The 15,736-nt window shown below is 35.9% G+C and overlaps 1 long non-coding RNA gene across 1 annotated transcript; it reads left to right on the plus strand.

The window, feature by feature from the left end:
* Positions 1-932: 932 nt before the first annotated feature.
* LOC140330099 (uncharacterized) lies at positions 933-10,400 on the plus strand. Its single transcript, XR_011920617.1, has 5 exons — positions 933-1,263; positions 4,439-4,511; positions 6,507-6,570; positions 9,512-9,558; positions 10,097-10,400. It is a non-coding gene; the product is annotated as an uncharacterized lncRNA (long non-coding RNA).
* The last annotated feature ends 5,336 nt before the right edge of the window (positions 10,401-15,736 follow it).

Below are 15,736 nucleotides of genomic sequence, written 5' to 3' on the forward strand. Positions count from 1 at the left end.
CCAGCAAGTTAAAGAAAAAGGCGGGGTCCCTTAGGTTTTATTCATTGGCACTGGATGAAAGTATTGACTTAAAAGAAACTGCTCAGCTCCTAATTGTAATCCGAGGGATTAACAACAGTTTTGAGATAACAGAGGAGTTTTTGACCATGGAGTCTCGGAAAGGAAAAACGCGGGGAAAGAACTTGTATGACTGGGTGTCCTCTGCCATTGAGACAATGGAGCTACCTTGGAGTAAACTTGCCAGTGTCACCACGTATGGATCTCCAAATTTAATGTTGCTGAAAAGAATCCAGCAAAAAGTTAAAGAGGAAACCCCGACCAGGATATTATTTTCTTTCACTACATTTTCCATCAGGAAGCCCTGTGTAAGTCTGTATGGTAGCTTAATCATGAGTCGTGGATCCAGTGGTAAAACTTGTGGACTTTATACGAGCAAGGGGACTTCAGCACTGTCAGTTTATTACGTTCCTGGAGGAAACCAATGCGCATTACCAGGACTTACTTTACCACTCTCGTGGTTGAGTTTGGGCAAAGTGTTTCAACGAACGTGGGAGCTCAAAGAGGAGATTGGCGCATTTTTGGAGTTAACAGGGAAATCCAACAAATTTCCTGAGCTGAGGGACATGAACTGGCTTTGTGACTTTGCTTTGCTGTTGACATTTTTTCACACATGAATGAGTTGAACGTGAAGCTGCAGGGAAAAGATCAGTTTGTGCATGACATGTACACAAGTGTGATAGCCTTCAAATCCAAGCTGACTTTTTTCTCCAGACAAATTTCAAACAAATGTTTTGGTCATTTCCCCATACTAGCCATGCAGAAAGAGGCCACCAGAAATGTAAAGAAATACAGCAAATTACTGGACGACCTGCATGGAGAATTCTGCTGTTGGTTGTCTGATTTTGAAAAAATTGACAAGTCACTTCAGCTGTGTCCTGTCCCCTGTCACAAGTTAGAGTTGCAGTTGGAACTGATCGATCTTCAGTCTGACTCAATCCTAAAGGAGAAGTTAAACTTTTCCAAACGTTTCCAAACATTCGGAGGAAGGCAGAGAAAATGCTGGCGTAGTTTGGCTCAACCTACCTGTGTCAGCAGACATTCAGCATCATGAACATCAACAAAGCTCGTCACAGATTCAAGTTACCTGATGAGCTATCTCCACCTCAGATCTATCCTGAGAATTGCCACAACAAAGATAATTCCAGACTTTGATGCACTGGCAAAAAAGGGAGACCAACAACGCTGTTCCCACTAACATTGAAGGTGAGTTTCTCTACTGTGTTATTAAAAAAATACACTTGGAAAATAATTTGTACAATAAGCCTTACATATTTATGTTTTGTTACCTGTTAAGGGCCAAAATCTTTTATGTAATAGTTTTTCCATGTCATTTATATTAGTTCACACTCCAGCACTCCATCCATCTGATCCTGGCCTGGACCCTCTGTCAAGTTGTAGAACCCATTGTGGCCCTTCAGTCACAAAGCTTGTGCACCCCTGGACTAAGCAGTTGGTAAGGTTATGCTTTAAGCTACATACATACAGGACTGCATGATGCATGAACAAGTGCTGTTCTATGGAAAGGGGAGGGGGAGAACGACAGAGTGGCACCCTGCTGCGCGCTCTTCCCCTTCCCTTCCATTAAGATCGTTTGTCATCCATCACTTGTGGATCTGACCGAACGGTCGTTCAGACAATGAACGACAGGGGCTGTACACATGCCAGGTTCTCGTCTGATATCGGCCCTGAGCCGATCATCGGATGAGAACCATTGGACGTGTGTATGTAGCCTTAGGTTTTTACTGCCCTTTTGAGATATCAGAGAAAGCACTATTAAACTGGAATCAAAGTCAACACAATAGATGGACGATGACCTCAACATTTGTTGTTTCATCATAATTATTTAGGTTGTGCACTATTTGCAAGTAGAACATAAATTGAATCAACTGTAACAAAGGAAATGTCAACATGTCAGCATCACCTTATCCTTAAGTGTTCTAACCAGAGCCATACTCTGGATTGTTCAATATTTTGTCCCGATGGGAAATATCAGTCTATGTTGTGGGATAATTGCTTACTCACAAGACAAGATATACAAAATGCAGAAGATTGCCTACACATAACAGAAGTATAAATGTACAGTAGTATACATTTATGAATATAGGGGATTAGATGATGACAATATGTGACTGAGAACTGATGGATAGAAGATATAGGGAAATAGGGAGGTGAGAATGAAAAGACTGAAGGGGTGGAAGAATATATAGGTAAGGGTGGATGGAGAAAAGAGATGAATCTTTCTAGATAAATGTATCCTAAAGAGGAAGTGAGGATGCTTGCATGTGATTTTGCAGTCTAATAACCATTTTAAGTCACACCAAAAAGTCTTAGTTAAAGTAGTGTTTTCAATGTGCAAAGTAAGGGATGAACATTGAATGGCAATAGTTTTCAAGAATAATGATGCAGGCCAACACCACTATTACTACTACTAAGTACATGAAGAAGAAAATTGAATTCGACATCATTCACTTCTTTAATAACATGGATCTGTTACACATTCTCCCTGTGCTTTGCCTTCTGCACTGTACCTACATTTAGTTACAGCCCTTTACCCTGTTATTCCTCGCTTGTGTTGTAAAAAGAGAAAATTTGCCTGTATGGAAGAAATAAGCAAATCATAACAAAACCCAACGATAACAAAAACAACAACAACAATATATATGTAATTGATGAGGTTGCCACACCCATCAATATAATATATATATATATATATATATATATATATATTATTTAAAATACAATTATAATAATCAAAAACCACAAATTTGTCTAATTTTTAATATTTACTTGTTACTTATTGTCTGTACATTTTTTTAACAATTATTGAAAGCAGTTTGGATACGATATGGACAATCAAAAATGTATATATTTTTTTTAAGCAATGTGTAAACTTGAACACAAGCCCTCGCTAACCTCTCTATCTACAGGCACAGCAGAGAAATGTATCCTCATAGATCACAACGATGGCACTGAAATAGCAGCCCCCCCCCTTGCCCCTTGCTTGTTTCTGCAGAAGGGACTGAGCAGGTTACCAGCCCTTTAATAAAACAAACACCAGGTGCTGGAAGCTGTTAAGACATTGACTACAATCTAACTTCAGTTCTTCTGTTGTGAAATTAGAGAATAACTTACCGTATTTTTCGCCGTATAAGACGCACTTTTTCTTCCCCCAAACAATCTTTAAGAATCTTTTTTTTCTAGATTTTCCTCCTTTAAAATTGGGTGCGTCTTATATTCCGGAGCGTCTTATATGGCGAAAAATACGGTACTTTATGAAGTCTGCAGCTTCAAAAGTCATTGAGCTGTTGTTTTAAAATTAATTTGTTACATGTTTACATGTTTATGTCAGGAATTTTAGGAAGTGAATTGCCCACCCTGTTATTTGCTTGACCCTGATCATGAAACCACACAATGCTTGAACCAGTTCTAAGACCTATGCAACAGAAAAATGTATACATTTTAATATTTATAAATATTCTGAACTTTCTATTTTACTGTGATTGGATGATTTTTGCAACCACCTGTCTCTTTTATGTACCACCCTAGTGTTTGGACTTCTGAAATTGGGACACCTCCTTTTTTCTGTTAGAAAACTCTGAGATAGCACTCTGCTATATTGTGTGCTACACAATTCTTAACTAATTTGTTAACTTCCTCTTTGTCCACCCCTGCTCAAATTAGGCTGATGAGTGATGACCCAGAAAAATGTGGAATGACAAAATATCCAAAGCCTGGATACAGGTTTAGTTTAACAGTTCAGTTCTTCTCATTAAATAAGCACCTTGGTTTAATAACTGCTGAGATAAACCAAATTACAGCTAAGTTGAAGAACTAAAAATGAATTAGCTGCAATCAGTCATGGCAGAATAATTTAGTAGTAGCACAGTCTTCATGTGCATATAGTAACTATGACTTTTTTCAAGCACACATATAAAAAGAAAGACATTGTTATAAAAAAATTAAACAATTGTGTGTAGGTAATATAGTTACCAGTAACCTGATCAGATTCACATCACATCCATATGAAAACCCTTATAACAATAATATGTTTTTAATTTAATACTTGAAATATAAAAGTTACATGCATGTTTCCAGTTATTATCACGGAATAGCCACAAGTCAGAAGGGGAGGTGTTTGAAAATTGGTATAAGTTAGCAATTGTATTATTGCCTATTTGTAGAGTTATATTACTACAACTTTCCTAATACTACTTTTTTACTTACAACTATTTTGACAACAAGCTATTGTTATTCTTAATTCAACTTTTTTTTGTTTAATTGGCGAACTGCCCTTAAACAAGCCGTGTGCAAGCCAAGTTGTAGAAAGTGTGAGGAGTGAATGATTTTGCCAAGTAAAACATCTGTTTTTTTTTTGAAGGTCAAGTTTATACCAACCTGTACCAGTCTTCAAATTTCCAATGCTAGTGTCTGCCTGAAAACTGTAAGCTTATGTAAGTCAGGCCTATCTTGTTTTTGTTCTCTGTTTTTATAGGAGTTTGTATATACTCAGCATGTGAAATCTTTTAAATGTGAACTATTTGTAGGAGTGGCCATTAGTAGTTGGTCTTTTCAGTTTGCTACTCTTAGCAAATAATAATATACACTAGTACACTGTATTTTTTCAAGGAATGTTTTCAAGGAATAATGTATGACAGTGAAAGTACAAAATGTGTTTGTACAATTAATATATAAGCAAGGATGAAAAGTGACTAAATATAATGACAATGCCATAACAGTAAAATGAATAGATGTGGATATCACTTTATCAACTACACACACCACAGTTTGATGGTGACAGCATATATTGCTTTTAGATTTGGGTTTTTGATTTATTTCACTGTCATACCTCATATCTTTGCACCTGTGTCATGCATTTAAGTTATATTTATGTACATCAATACCTTTGTCAATATCTCAATTTCAATATCTTTTATTTTTTTTAAAATTTTTATACAGAAGGAAAAAAGTGTAAAATACCAGACAATAAAACACAGGTTATTTGTAGACACCTTTTTACCCCAGGTTATGGGGAAACTTTGCTAAAACCAATTTATTGGGGATCAGTGGGAAAAAGTTCCTTAGATTGGTGCACCCAAGTTGTGGCTGGAATACCATCTTTTAAACAACTGAAAACATTTTTAGCTCCAGCAAGTTGTGTTGGCCCCAGAACTCTGAAAACATAATCAAATGAGAGGTCAGTCAGCCAATGTTAGAGGAACCCCTAGCAACCTCCATGAAACTCTGTTTGAGAATATCCAATATAGGGGACTTCTAAAAACAATATAAATGTGTTTTTTAATCCCTTGATGTATTTAAAGTTAGTTTTAAAAAATTGCAGTTTGAATATTATTATATAGAATTTTACCTGTAGTGACTACGTCTATACATATAGTAGTCTTGTATTTTATTTATATATCTGACTATACAGTTTATGATCTCTTGGGACTTATAGGTCATATGAATCTGAACCATGTTGTCATAGGGGATTGGTGATTTGGTGGGAATCAATTATTTATGTATTGCTTTGTAGATATTTATGAAGATCAATGCATTTCCTTTTTATATTTGGACTGTAGTCATTGTACTTGTGTGTTTATTTTTATTACACTATGAAGCAGAAAATATGAAAAAAACATCCATTGGTGATGAATCTGTGACTGTCATTTAACACATATGCATAGGATGGTTTGGTGTATGTGGATTTGAGGCTTTATAAAATATGTATGTTGGCAAAAAGCAGAAAATATATATCTCAAAATTTTACACATATATAATGAAAATTACCAACCCACAGTTGCAGGTTCTTCTCCTGTACAGAAAACACTGAACACAGTGGGCTTTAAGTCAGAGCTTGCCAAATGTGAATGATTTCATCAACAGAACTAAGCATGTCATTTGACTTTCACTTCATTATGAGTAGTGGGATATTGTGGCATATCAGAATGCCATATATTCGTCGGAAAGATACATTTCTTTTAGTGATCTGCAAAGTAACATTCTGTGTTCAGAGTACATTGAAAAATTGAAAAAGTTATTTTTGAAAGAAATGTGTATGTGTTCAATAAGGATAACTTTATAGATTGCTTTTAAAACATTACTATATAGCCTGCAGCATTTCATTTGTCTGACCTGTTTGATAGGAGACATAAGGGGAATATTTACAAGCTCTGATGCTGCTTTTCTCATTCCACCCTTAGTTGGTATAATTGCAATCCTTTTTGGCATATAATTTTATTCTGGAGTTGTGGACACTCCTGACCGGTGATGTAAATCTAGCATGCAAGTAAGCCAAAGGTGATTGCATTTTAGCAATGAAAAAGTAAAGATCACTGTTACAAAGTTCACTGTTATAGGCAGCAAATGAGAGAAAGGTTATTATAAGAAAATACCTTTTCTACATTTCAGCCCCTATTTCTCTGCCTACATTTTCTTTATTTCTATTTAAGAATATCAACACTACACAGGAATTGACAGCTAGAAAAACATTTGAAAGACATCATTGACAATCAGGTAAAAATTAAAAAAGATTGTGTTTGAACTGTGTAATTATTAACAATATGCATCTATTTTTATATCACTGGCATTGAAATTCAGAATGGATTAGACCAGGATCCAACCTGGACATTGGCAATTCACTGGATTTTTGTTTCCACAAACATTTTGAGGCTCATTCTATTTTTCGCTTCTGTTGACCTGTTTTGTTGACTACCCTGTGTTGTATTGCATGACCTAACTTTTTGTCTACACCCAGCCATATCAATCTTAAAATCCAAGCACAATACAATCATATGTGTCTCTTATTTTGCTTGCTTATTTTGCTAATCAATTTCTTATGACTATCATATTCTCAATTAGAGCCATAATGCATTTGGAATGTCAACGACAGTGTATTTATTGATTGCTGCGTTTATTGCTTGTCAGCTAATCTTACCCATTCAAAATTCTATTATTATTTATCAAAGTCACAATAGTGCATTTACTAACCCTCAGTCTAAGGAATGGACTTCAGATGAAAATTAAGAACAGCTAGATAGTAAATGTGTCTAAACCAGGTACAGGCTTTGAAGGACCCCTGTCTTTATCAGGTTCTCTAGTGTCAGGGGTGGAACCTGTTGAATAACCACTCTCAATCTGTGTTCTGTGCGATGGCCTCAGTGGTAACATCCGAACACTAGTTAGGATTAATCTGAGAAAAGAGTTGCTAAAATCGGTAACCCCGAGTCACACTCGGGGTAGGTAATCCTATGGGAGGTAATAGTAAATAGAGCCTTACCGGATCCACTGTCGTCATGCGTCGTCCTTCGCTGCGATCTCCGTCTTCTTCTCTCTTCTTCTGGCCGGCTTCTGCATCCGATGAGTCACCGGGGAGTTCCCGGTAACGTCGGTGCGTGTGTACGTTACCGGCGGGGTGGGAAATTCAAAATCCATTTGAATTGCATTCAATACAAAATAACTGTATTGAATACAATATATTGGATTTATATGTGTAAAAGCAGTACCTTGTTTTCAAGAACATTTATTTTACAGTATATATATTAGTATGAGTATAATATGTATTTTTTTTTAATTTATAATTTTTACATGATTTTTTGTTTCAAACTTTATTATACTCATACTGTTATATTATACTGTAAAATAAGTTTTAATGAAAAACAATGTACCGCTTTTAGACATTAGATATAAAACCGGAAAGAAATGAACCGCTAGGGAGGTTAAACTGAGAAAACTCGAGAATCGGGTCAGGCCATATGTCCTTTTCATCTGGGTGGAGATGATGCCAGAGAGTGAAACAGAAATATTGTCTGGAAATGTAGCCAGAGGTTATTAGATTTATTACCTTAATCTAACATTTAGTAGATTGCTGATTATTATTCTGTGATATAGCCAGAGGTAAAATATGGCAGTCATTAAGGAATAAAAAAGTAGAGTAACTTTAAACATTTAAAGGCAGTTTCACTCACTAAACATTAACATAAGATGTAATTTGTTCAGGCATTCCTTATAGTGTACCCACACTACATATACTGGTGCTAGAAATGTCCAGTTATTAAGTACATAAAAATGACAAAGAAGATACAGCACTAAATTATTTTAGTTAAGTACATAAACTGTATCAATCAACAAATGTGATTTTACCCAAAGAGATATCAATATTAAAGACACACAATCTCTAAAGACAAAGAAGACACAGCACTAAATTATTTTAGTTGAGTACATAAACTGTATCAATCAACAAATGTGATTTTACCCAAAGAGATATCAATATTAAAGACACACAATCTCTAAAGCTTCCAGCTAAACGTATACATATTGAATGAGTTTGTAAATACAATGATATCACATAGCAACATGGAATATTCAGCATCTTCATAGAACAAACGCCCCAAAAATTATCAATTAAAGTACAAAAGTATAAATCCATAGCAAATGTACCTTTTGATATCATATAAATCCTATATAAAATTGCATTTATGCAATTTTATATGCATAAATGCATTTAACACAAAATGTGTATTTTCGGTACTTTGTTTAAAAATATGTATTATGATCCTGTTCAGGGAGGATTGGAGAGCCTTACAGAGCCTTGATTCCATTTAACATTTAAAAAAATCTTCGGGCTTTACCCTATGAAAATACCTAATTTTCATATGATAATTGAAAAAACGTTGACATTTTCCCTGAGGATTTCAAATGTCCCATGCAAATTTCCTATCTTTGTTGGAGTATTGGGGTTCCCTGTCATTATTAAAGTCCTGGGTTGTAATAATATTTTTTTAATGTGATGCATTACTTGTTATATTTTGAATACATATATATATATATATATATATATATATATATCTTTTATATATATATATATAAAATGATATGTTAATTGTTAGAATGCAACAGTTCACCCATAAATTCCCATTTCACTTTAAGTCTGCCTTTAAAAATGTGGTGCAAATGCAATTGAATTGAGGCATTCAAATGGCAATCATTTCAGGAAGGGAATACAAACAGTGGTGCAAAGTGTGATGTAAATAGTGGACAGAATACCCATTTTATGGGCCACATGGGGTTGCACACTGCACTACATCTAATTTCCTCTCTAGTCTGAGCTGGCAGAAAGGTCAATCATGCATGACAATGTGACACCCAAAGTAGGAAGACCAATTGACCACAAAAAGACCAAATTTGATCACAAAAAAATAGATGGTAAAGAATAGTAAGATTATAGTTTGTTATTAGGAAGCTATGGGACACAAGAGGTCCTGTAGCTGCACAGTTACATGCAGGCACCCCTAAACAATAGATGTTTTAATTTAAAATGTACACTTTTTATTACCATTTATTAGTGTACACTAATCAACCCTATTGTAACTGTGAAAACTTTAAAAATCATTAAAGAGATACAACCTTATTGTAACTGATTGTATTGTATTGAAAACATGTTCAGTTTTTGCTTTAGGTATGTCTTGATACAGAAGCTTGTGCGCCTTCCACTCCTGACTTAAGGTTTGTATGAATTTAGAACACACCATCGCCATTTATGCTCATTTTAAGTTCTTCCTACATAATATATTTAAACACCCCCACCCCACTCCAATGTAATAAGAAAATATTATTATGGCTGCATAGATTTGCAATGAGAGAACAGTCAGTACTGAATAACCATTCATAAATCAGGGCTTTGTGGCATGGATTTAATGTAATATTTGACTCTATTTTCCTTTAGAATAAAAAAGAATGTGTGGTAAAAAAAGCAAACAAGCCTTATACTCATTTTGCTTACTTCACAGCCTTTTCAATTTATTTATTTCTCAAAGTAGCACAGTGTACAGTCTAAAGCATTACATGCAATTCTTGTAATAATAAAAGCATTCTACTAACCATCAAGTTGAAGAAACAGTGTGTCCTTTCTTAGAAGTTATTACATTCATTGGAATAATCTGCTTATATGAATATTTAAATCATGTCCCGTATGAATTCCTTCCAAAATAAATCTTTTGAATTATATATTAGAATCATTCTAAGGTTTTTTTCTCTTCTACAGTGCTGTTGCAAGTCAATTAAAAGCTGACACAAGCAAGGACAAACAAAACCAAACGAAGAGGAAGTTGGCTCCCCAGAAACAAATAATCAGCATGGCTGTCTTTATTATGAAAAATGGTCCATATGAGGAACAGCTGAATTGCCCAAACATGTTTCCTTGGAAACATGTCTCTCATTACACCTAAATTATGTTTCATGGGACTGTCTATGTACGAAACTCTAAGCAGGGTCTTTAATAAACACCTCACAAGTGTAATTGATATGAGACAAACACTTTCATTTATTATACACTGATTTCAGCTAGACAATAGGGAAATGGCAAAGTAGCAAGAAATAAAAAAGAACATAATGTTCTACTTGTTTAATCCCAAGTACAAACAGAGCTCTTGTAAATCCGAAAAAAAAATGAAAAAGTCTAGATTTTGGTTGACGGAATATTTGTTTATTACACATGGTGACTACTGTCCATAATTGTTACAAGAAGGGTATAGTGAAATGTGTTAACCAATAATCTGTATCTAAACCCAAAAACAAAAATATAATATATGGTAGCATACCACTTTTTTTTAGATGTGGTGGCTGTACTATTTTTCCTAATTTTACCAGCTGATTCTGCCAGTTCCACCTATGCAGTCCTAAGGTGATGGCCCTCAGCCAAACCTGGCCCTCTCCTGTAGGGTGGTGGGGTTCTGTAGTCTTTTGAGAAATAGGTTTTTAATAGCAGTAAGACAGGGAGCACCAAAACTCTCCAGTTTAGAATATTTCCTGCAACAGGTAATTTTCTTGAGCCTATTAAAAACAGATATGTTAAAACCCTTTCATTGGTACACAGTAGGTAACAGTTGAAAAGGACTATATATGTAAAGCTAGTTGTTAGAGTTTGCATACACATGAAAACAAACCCTAAAGTGTTTAATACCTACCTAATCCAGCAGTGTCAATCACATCTGAGTGACCTGCGCATCAGATCAACATTTAAGATGTTCAATGCCTCTGATATGTTCCAGGTAAGTTGGTTTGGAATCCAGCCTTGCCTTTACCCTGTCTAATATTACCCATCATTGTGATGGACAGCGTCAACAGCCAGGAGTGAGAAGATGGGGGGAGGTTCAAAATACATTATTCTAGGAAGTAAATGGATAAATAAACATATAAAGACACTAGAATTGTACTTTTATTACAAAAAAGCTGTGCATGGGAAAAACAAGTTGTGCATGAAAGTTTGACACAATAAATACATAAAAAAAAGGTACGTAAACCAGAGGAAGGTGCAGTATCGGGTCCTAGGTTCAAATCTCAGCCAGGACACTATCTTCAAATTGTTTTCATATTCTGCCTGGTTTTCCATGAGTTTCCCCTACACCTTCAACAAACATTTAGGCTAATGGCATTTAGGTTAATTGGTTCCCCCCAGAAATTGTTCTTGCCCAAAAAAGTGCAGCAACCAGCTAGTGGGTGCAATATCGATGCATGAGTATAAATATAAAGGAATACACAAAAAATCACCTAGCTGAAATAGCTCCTGGGAGCAGCTAGAACACATAGAATGGGGTCAGTTTTTTTAGATTTATTTCTTCACTTTGATAAATTTGTACTCAGGATTTATAACTATATTAAAGCGTACCTAAATTTAGAAATTTCACTTTATATAAAAGGGTAGACAACCCTTTTATGTAAGGTAAACATTCTGTTTGTTTAGGCTTTTTGAAGTGCAACAGCCTTTTTTAAAAAAAAAAAAAAAAGGTGCAGCCCCGCCCTCTAATTCTTGATCGCCTAGGCGATTGAGAATGAATAGGGGTGCAAAGCCTCCCGGGATACCTACATCACGCATCCTGGGAGAATCTTGTGTGCTCCTTCTGTACATGCCCGAGCACAGAAGGAGCCTTTTCGTGAAAAGACAAAAATTTGCCGATCTCACACATGCGCAGTGATATCGGCAAGTTTCTTTTCCAACCAACGTCACCCGATCTCTCGCCTGCGTGGGGTGACGTAGGAAGAAGAACCAGGAGGAAGAGCCGAAGATGGCTGCGCCAGGCGGGCCAGTTCAGGGACAGATGCCGGGACGACGCGGGACACCATGGAAGACACCTCCAGGTGATTCGGACTGCCCTGCGGGATTGAAAGTATGTTTTTTTTTTTTGTTTTAGGCATTTTTCAGTTTAGTTCCTCCTTAAGACTTGTTTAAGTTTAAAGAAAAATGTATGCACAGAAAGCAGTATCCTAAAATGTGAGAAAAGCGTTTTACTTTTGAATGGCTGTATCTTGGGTTTGGTTATTTAGTATTCTGAACTTGCTGCGGTGTGTGAGATAAGACAAATACACTGACAGTAAAGTGTCCTTGAGGGTTCACTTAGATTGTTGGCAACTAAAAGTAAGAGGAATATTAACAATAAAACTAAATAAATTCACCTATGAACAAAAAAAAAATATACTGAAAATCCATCTAAGGTATTACCATCTAATAATATAATAAAAATTTATCTGATACAATATATATATTTAAATAAAGAACAAATGGATTATTGTTTACATCCTCCCGAACCACTTTTATATGTAAACAATCTAGCTAAAATTTTATTTGCATTCTCTCCAAAACAGAATCAGGCAGGAATCTGCAATACAGTTGAATAAAATCCTTGTAATGTATGTAGCTGGCCTGTTTTTTTCTTATACAACAAAGCTCAAATATATATCCAAAAGCAGGCAACCCAGATGTACAAAACGTTTATGTCAGCAAAAAGTAAAACTCCATAACAGAGCATTCACAGACAATCAATAAAATGATATCCTGTCTGGATGACACTTATGTCTATAAGGTGACAACAGGAAGCCGAGGTCAATAATTTGCAGATAAACAAGCTGTGGAGCCGTGGACAGAGGCAGGTCAATGAGGTACAGAATATTGAGCAGAGACGGGTCAGGTGAATACGTCGAAGTTGATAACTTGCAGACAAATAGGGTACACAGCAGTTACAAGGACCAGTTCAGGTGAACAAGCTGAGGTCAGACACATAGAACCAAAGCCCAAATGACTATCTGAAGAAATATCCAAGAGGCAAATATTATTACACAGTATTTATATAGCAGCATTATTACAGCACAGTGTTGTACAAAGTCCATAGTCGTGTCACTAACTGTCCCTCAAAGTGGCCCACAATCTAATGACCTTACCAAAGTCATATGTCATTAATGTAGTCTAAGGTCATTTTGGGGAAACCAACTAACCTAACAGCATGTTTTTGCGATGTGGGAGGATATCGGAGCGCCCAGAGGAAACCCACACAGACACGAGGAGAACCTGCAAACTGCATGCAGATAGAGTCCTGGCCGAGATTTGAACCCGGGACCTAGCGCTGCAAAGGCCAGGTAGCTAAGCCCTAAGCCACCGTGCTGCCCAGGTAATTACCATACATTGGGTTCACACATGGTGTGATGGGCACAGGTTGGGTCAAGCAATAACAGCTGAAGACCACTCAGCAAAGAAGCAGTGGGATTATGAATTTTCAATAGCACACCAGGTGTCAGTGTACCAGATGAATGCATTTGCACAGCACGTACAGGGATGCACGCACTCTTGGATCAAGTTGCACGCACTGATACACCATGCACAATGGTATGCGCACATCCTTGTGAGAGCTTGTTTGTCTCTACTATGTATTGTCTAGTATACAATGCAAGTGGAATATATATTGTGCAGCAGAATTTATAATTGATAATATTTATTGTCACTACAACGAACTATACCCCCTAATTAAAAGTGTTGATTGACATAGAGCCACAGTCCACCTTAAAGTCCTTTTTACATTTGATGTTTCATAATATACCTTCTGGAATGTAATGCATGTAGTTTGGCTCTTTCTTATCAGAAGCATTAAACCCCACCAATCCCAAAATTGAACAAGGGGAATTCCAAAGCCATACCTTTCTACTCCCTTATTTCCCAACTGCCCTCCACATGTGACCGATTGCCTGAAGGGAAAAACATGGCAGACACAGTGCAAGTCCAGGGTTTTATGAGGACCCAGGTACTTTGAACTAATTCTTTGTGCAGGATCAATGCACATTCTAAGATCTTTTTTCAGAACTTTGCTAGAGAACTTTACATTTTCCCAATAACTTTGGATGACAATTAAATGTGTGAAATTATATTTTGCGTATAGAGAAGGGTTGGGCACCACTAAAGCTGGCCTTATTTTTTGAAGAGCAATATCAACTGACCTAACAAATACATTTTGTGTGAACCCATTTTCACCAAGAAATAGGCTGTTTGCTGCTAGTCATAGCAATTATAAAAAATCAATTTAAATGTAACTGGAATAGTAAATGTTATTTTATGTCTGGGGTATCATAAATTACACCCTTTCAGTTCAACACACCTAACTGTATAAGCCAAAATGTACTAACAGTATCATGGTTATAAAGATTTTCCTACTAAAGGTAGGCCTAACAACCTTCATTTGGTTGTCCTGTCATAATATTAGTGCTGAATTACTGGCCTTTAAGTTACTTCAAATAATTCCATAGGGTAAAGGGAGGCTTGTTGGACCATTGTAAGCTTATAGTCACTACAGAAAGTTTGTGTAGCAGGAGAAGGTGATACGTTAGCTGGATGCTTTGTCCATCATGAATAAACACAACTTTAATATTAAAGAGAGGAAGCACAAGTAGAGCATAACATAAACAGCTATTAACAAGAACAACCACCATAAAATATGCATTTAGTGGTGTAATTTGCACTATTTCCCAATAAATAGTAAATACAATGAAACATTTCTTGCAGGCAATTTAGAAGTGTAATTTTACAGTTATTGGCTTTACGTTCACATACTCCCATTTAGCAATCAGTGTTGAAACAGGTCTTGTTGGGAACATGCCAAGGAGTGCATGATCTTCTGCACTTTGCCCATTTAAAACTACAGTCCCGTATTTACTTCACTGGGTGAAATCTCAAATGACATGAATACACTGTAGTAAGTACAGCAAGTGGTTAATAATTGTCTAAGTTTTTAGGGTCAAGTATATTGTACCATCTCTTGGCAGATCCCCTGTCCAATATTTGCTTTGTTATTTTATTTTCTTTATTCTGTAATCCTGTAAAGCACAGCATACACTTTTACTGCAGTATAAACACAATTTCATGCAACAAAGCTTATATTTAATATCTTCGACCTTTCCAAGGCATCATGTGACCCCCTCGTGGGAGTCTGTGCATAATCTCAAATATTTTAAGGACTTTTTCCTTTTACTGAAGTATATGAAAGAAAATATTGCATTATTGATCATTTTATTATTGTTACCCAGAAGGATTTCATACACAATGGACCTTTTTTTTATGGAACCCATTGTTGATATGTTTGCCAACAATTTTTTATATTATTGTTTTCATTGTCCTTGTAAATAGCATTGTTTTCTTCCTTGGTTGGCTTTTTAAGAGTTTCATATTTTGTCTGACATTCCCATTGCTCCAATTTCATTCTTTAACATATTAGTGGGATATACAAGCTCCTGCTGTGTCCTAGCTTGCACTTCGGTTTTAATAGACCCTTACTGTTATTTGCCAGGAGTGATTAAATAATTAAAAACAAACATCTATTAAAATAGAATAAACAATACAATTAGGGAATAAGCAGGATGGCCCACA

This window comes from Pyxicephalus adspersus, chromosome 4, assembly GCF_032062135.1.
Source record: "Pyxicephalus adspersus chromosome 4, UCB_Pads_2.0, whole genome shotgun sequence".
Taxonomy (NCBI): domain Eukaryota; kingdom Metazoa; phylum Chordata; class Amphibia; order Anura; family Pyxicephalidae; genus Pyxicephalus; species Pyxicephalus adspersus.